The sequence below is a fragment of the Haliotis rubra genome, unplaced genomic scaffold, assembly GCF_003918875.1.
Source record: "Haliotis rubra isolate DU_JTF1 unplaced genomic scaffold, ASM391887v1 Scf26, whole genome shotgun sequence".
Taxonomy (NCBI): Eukaryota; Metazoa; Mollusca; class Gastropoda; order Lepetellida; family Haliotidae; genus Haliotis; species Haliotis rubra.
The window spans coordinates 2,280,578-2,286,879 of NW_025766669.1; the positions used below are offsets into that span (position 1 = coordinate 2,280,578).

General features: G+C 39.1%; 1 long non-coding RNA gene across 1 annotated transcript; it reads left to right on the plus strand.

Annotated features, from left to right (window-relative positions):
• Positions 1–3,748: 3,748 nt before the first annotated feature.
• On the plus strand, positions 3,749–6,302 carry LOC124280105. The gene is made up of 3 exons (XR_006899580.1): positions 3,749–3,809; positions 5,614–5,748; positions 6,249–6,302. It is a non-coding gene; the product is annotated as an uncharacterized LOC124280105 (long non-coding RNA).

Here is a 6,302-nt window from a genome sequence, read left to right on the forward strand (position 1 = left end):
TACACAATTAAACTTGTCAATCATTTTTTCTCAAACAACAGTTCATACCTATACATTGTTAACTTTTAAATATACTTCAATATGCAGTAAATTCAAGTACTATATAGTATAGTTTGGGTGTGGTTCTGGTTTTCTTCTCAAACACATTGTCTGTTATTTTAAACCATTTTACAGGACCCCAATGTTGCCACCATTCGTGAGCTACGGAATGAGATCACGATGTTGAAGGAGATGATCGAAGCATCACAACTGGTGAGTTAACATAAAGCATGTTCAAGCATGTAGAATTAAAAGCTCTTTCATATGTGAGTGTTTCATATATTTATCTTCTTGATCTTTACAAGAACATTTACGCACATACTTATACAGAATTTAGAACTGTGGCCAAGTGGCATGCTGATCTAGTCCATACAGTAATTAATTATCCTTGTTTATGTAAACTCTTAGTGCTTTCTTGTAGTCATGCACAATTTCAGTGCATGTACAGGGATCTTTCTTGACCTGCACTGAGGCCCATATTCAGTGCTAATGTGCATTCCTACGTTGGAATTAGAATCCTTACCTGTTGATGTTAATCTTGATATGACTAAGGTATTGGCCTTATTGAGACTTGCACTTCACTGATATCATCGCCAATAAACTCCATATTGGAACAGGCTTTTATGTTGATTTGAAAAGTATTGCATGGAATGTACTGCTGAAAATGCATTGGTAAATGTTTCCAAAATGACATCCGACGATACCAATATTTGGAAACATGATGATTTTCCCCCAAAACTACCTGCCAGGACACCTTGTTATGAATCCCAGATATATCCCTGATATAGCTGGCTCTATACTAGCCCAGATGTGATGTAGATGCATGAATCATGTTGTTTTGCTAGTACTTGAGCATGTGCACTTATAGTCTGTTTGCAATGAAAACGTACCGATGAATTTCAATTCAAACAAAAATGTAAATCAAATAAAGTGAACTTAAGATTGCGAATCCTCATAATTTTACCTTGCCATTTGAACGTTTAAATCTGAGAATTTCATTCAACTTACGATAAAAGTTGTTTAACAAACGATCATAGTTTCAAATCGTTATTATTGATTTGTATTACACTGGGGTATGCAGATTAAATGAAACACCGAGAACAAGAGAGTTGGTCTAAGTTAACGCTCATCACGTATCGCACGTGCATTTGTTTCACTGTTCCAACTACTGTGCTTACCCCTTTGTAACAAAACCCAGTAATAGCGATTTGAAACTATGATCGTTTGTTAAACAACTTTTATCTTAAGTTGAAAAATTCTGAATTTTAAATGTTCAAATGGCAAGGTAAAATTATGAGGATTCGCAATCTTAATTTCACTTCTTTTGATTTACATATTTTTTTTTAAAGTGAAATTCATCGGTATGTTTTGACTGCAAACAGACTATAGTAGTTACTATAGATATTGTTTTATTTCACCACACAGATGCTTAAGTTTTGCACACAAAAATAACCTATTCTGTAAAATGTCTGGAAATCCCCATACTTTTTACAAATGATGAGGTTCCAGAATATTGGTCACATGAATTGATTAGTGAGGCACAGCATCACTAATTATACCGTGATTCTGGGATTACTCAGTTTTGAGGTATCACAAGATCATACCTCACTCACTCACTCACTCACTCACTCACTCTGAGCCTCTGTGTAACTCTGATGAGCTTGCACTCACTGTAAATTGAGGACATAGCTTCTGATTACCAGGTAGGTTTTAGTTTGAGTTTGCACTAGTTAGATGCAGACGTTAGATAGGATGCTTGCGTGGCAAAGTTGCATGGTAGTGTGTGTTGTTTCAGCAGAGCAGACGCGGCAGTGACACATTTTACCTCGTGCCTACAGACGGGCAGGAAGTGAGTCCTAGTTCTGATGAACAGGTACCAACACAAAGTCATCTGGTTTGGGCACTGTTCTATCCTAACACTTCCTTCACACCAGCTCATGACTTGCACAAACCTTTCTTCCTGATTTATTTTTTTTAATTTGAGCTTTGTAGGTGGTAATGCCTTATTTTAATAATTAATCTTTTGGTAGGAATGACAAGTCTTTTATGACAGCTTCTTTATTGTATGATAGTGATGTTTCGGGTTAGATACTTATACCGTTTTCAAGCATGATCATCCACAAAGACTTGTCATTCCCCTGACTTGCAACTTCTAGAATGCCTCTCAAACAGTTAATTAATCTTTGGCACTGATGTGATATGCATGGATTCAGGAATACACAGGGGTGTCTTGTTGAATAATGTGCCTTACCTTATTAAACTGACATAACCATCCATGTGCAGTGGTGATGGTGACCATGTCATACTTTTAATGCCGAATTTAAATACTGTAAAACAGTTTGATACTTTCTCCTTGAAGGTGAAAGTGGATTCCTTGAGTGGACTCTCTTCATCATTATGTCCCAACGGCCCTTCTTTCTTGAATATTGTTGCTTAAAAGAAGAAACTTGGGTGTTGAAAGTTGTGTATCTTTCTGCCAGTCATACCTTCTGCATCACAAAATACTTTGCATAATCTATTAAAACTCTTATCATGGCCATCACAGCAGTCATATTGCCATTTAACAAGCAGTATATTATTTGTTGGTCTCTCCATGTAACAATGGAATATTCAAAATACACAAGCATGTTCCTATATATTTCTTTACAAGCTGAACTAGAGCATATCTTTTTCTTAAAGGCCAGATTATATCCATGAAAAGATAGTTTGAGTGTTATGTTATAGTTGATTGCTTACTGATGACGTAAAATGAATATATGTGTCATAGCATCTCACTGGCATGAAACTTGACTTATGATGAAGGGTGTCTGTGTGAACAAGGAAAACATGAATGATGGACTTAACGTTTTTCAGATTGAGGTTGTTACATCACTGAATAGTTGTGATTGGTTGCAGGTGGACTCAACTCTGTCTGACAAACTCCAGCAGGACCAGTCTCTGGTAAGAAGCAGACATACTGACTTAGTACCAGGTGTCCGATTCAGAAAAATAGTTGTTTAAAACAATATGATAATGTTTTGGAGTTTGTTAATTACCTTTAAATGGTTTGTCAGTATATCAAATGAACCTTGTCTAAGACTGAATTTACTGATTTAATGATCGAACATAAATATCCATTAAAGCATTTCCAATACATTTTCAGGATCTACGATACGTGCAGATTAGGGATTACAAAATGCTTGTAGATTACCTATCTAACATAAGCATCTGCCAGATTCCATTTTCATTACGACTGAGCAGGGTGTAATATTGTCCAGATTCAGAATACATTTTAAAATCCTGAATTTGTCAAGATTATATCTTTATCTAGGGTTATGTGTATTTGTATAATAACATGCAAAGTTTTACTCAAGATGTAATTGTGAACTGTGTTGTAATTGCAAGACACATGTTTATTACCACCAGGGCTTCACAGGCCGAAGTGGCATGATATGTTTTCCCTGCCTTTCAATCAGTCTATCAAATTACCTATTTATTTCTTCCGTGAATTGTCAAAAAGGGTAGAAATGACTCTTGGGAAGATTGCCTTTCATTGTGAACTAGTTGTTCTGGGTTTTAACAAAATACTGTGAAATGAAACATTTACAATGTTTTAGGTACTCACAGGTGACTAACCATTGATGTTACCAGGTAAATGATGCATATTGATTCTCTCCATTAGTCAGCCACACTTACTGCTTGAGTATGTATATATACTGGTGTATGTTCAGGTGAACAAGCTGACGGAAGAAGTGCAGAACAAGTGGAAGACAGCCCATGCCATCATGCAGGTGGGTAGTGGAGCATGATTCTGTAGAGGATACAGTATGAGAACAGACCACCATTCATGTTAAAACACCAGACCACACCATAAATAGAGAATCTCACCCTCGTGTCTACTGATATCAATTACATCAACGTGAGTTGATAAAGTTACAAATATCCTGTGTGAGATTCTATTTATCATCAAAAATCACTCTTCATTATTTTTCAATGAAAAATGTGCATCTCTGAACACGGTACTGTCATTAGAATTGCAGTGCAGCGATGTCAAAGCATTGTTCATGACGTCATAGCATTGTATCCTAGGAGATATCATATGATCTCACACAAGCAATATCTCCAGTTTGGGATGATAAACACACACCTCCACATTTACTCACAATAACCCATCACAGGAAACAAACTGCTTACACACACAACAACCCCAACCCTAGTCAGTCTCACAGTCCCTGAACCACATTATTTTCCCTACTGCCTAGCCCTAATGCCAAAGCCCTAATTGAAGCAAGTCTATATTTCCTCAGGTTCTGAATCTCCCATCTAACTGGGGTCTCCCTTTCAATTTAAAGGAATTAATTGTTTCTATTAAAATCATATATGTTCAGAGACTAAACGTTAGTCTACTCCAACCCCCATACACTTCACTATAACCCTTCCCCACCCCCCTTCCCATGTATACCTGTCTACCCACTGCATCCCACACCATTTAACAATCTACCCTCATCCCATACATTTACAAGAATCCCCCTCCCTTTCTCATACATGTACCCCTGCATCCACCCACTGCATCCCACACCATTTAACAACAATCTACCCCATCCCATACATTTACAAATCCCCTTCCACTTCTCTCATACATGTACCCCCTGTCCACCCACTGCATCCCATACCATGCATGTAACAATCTTACTCCCATCCCATACATTTACAACAATAACACCCCCCCCTCCCTTCTCCCTTCTCTCATACATGTACCCCTGTCCACCCACTGCATCCCATACCATGCATTCAACAGCTTACCCCATCAACAATCTCACTGTCCTCATCCCATACATTTACAATCTACCCCCCCACACCCCCCACCCCTCCCTTTTCTCATACATGTACCCCTGTCCACCCACTGCATCCCCACACCATTTAACAATCTACCCCCATCCCATACATTTACAAGAATCCCCCCACCCCTCCCTTTTTCTCATACATGTACCCCTGTCCACTGCATCCCATACCATGTAACAATTACTATCCTCCCCCCAATACATTTACAAGCATCCCACACCATTTCATACATGTACCCCTGTACCCACCTCACCATAACACATTCCCCATCCAACAACAATCCCTCCCTTTCTCTCATACATGTACCCCTGTCCACCCACTGCATCCCATACCATGCATTTAACAATCTACCCCCATCCCATACATTTACAACAATCCCCCACCCTCCCCTTCTCTCATACATGTACCCCTGTCCACCCACTGCATCCCATACCATGCACCCTTTTAACAAGCTACCCCATCCAATACATTTTACAGCATCCCTTACCCCACCCCCCCACCCCACCCCTTCTCTCATACATGTACCCCTGTCCACCCACTGCATCCCATACCATGCATTTAACAACCTACCCCCATCCCATACATTTACAACAATCCCCCCACCCCTCCCTTCTCCATACATGTACTACCCACAGCAGTATACCCACATCATGCATTTAAATGACCCCATCCCCTACAACCACAGCCGTCCCCAGAAAACAAGCACCTGCTATCACCTGGTTACAATGGTTCTCTCCATTGTGTATGTTCCAGGACACTGACATCAACATCAGCAGTCTGGGGCGCCGGGCCAGCTCCTCTGGGGTGGAGATAGATTCCCAGGTCCCCTACTTCATTGGCTTAGACTACGACATCCGCAGAACAGGCATCAAGATCTACAACATTAAGGTTAGACCAGACAGAGTTTCCCGACAAGTAAAAAGGATATACTGAACCTTATTTGACTGTTCATGTCATGCTTGTTTGAATCAAATTTGTTTACTATGTCACATAATGTGTCAGTTTTATTTAGTTCCAAAATTGAAGCATTAAAGAGAAAAGTTAAAGAGGACTAGACTCCTTCTTTGACTAGATCTGGCAGACTTGGTGATAGGCTATACTTATCTTTTCAGCTCATAATGAGGGATTGGGTTAGGGAACATGCCATTGTACAAAGAATTTTGATCTTGATCCACTAAAATTGTAACTCCCAGACCTTGATTAGTAACTGTGATTCATGATTGACACAGACTTATGATTCATAATTAAAGTTTCAGCACTATTTTTTACTTTTAAGACTTTATTTTCTTTGACCTTTGTACAGGTGAAGCTATCTGCTTTTCAACCAGATTAGCAATCATAAACAATCTCATTCTCACCTTGCAGGAAGGAACTAGCACACATTGCAGGAAGGAACTACACACATTGGGAGTAAATGTTCCTTGACAGATCATGAGACAATT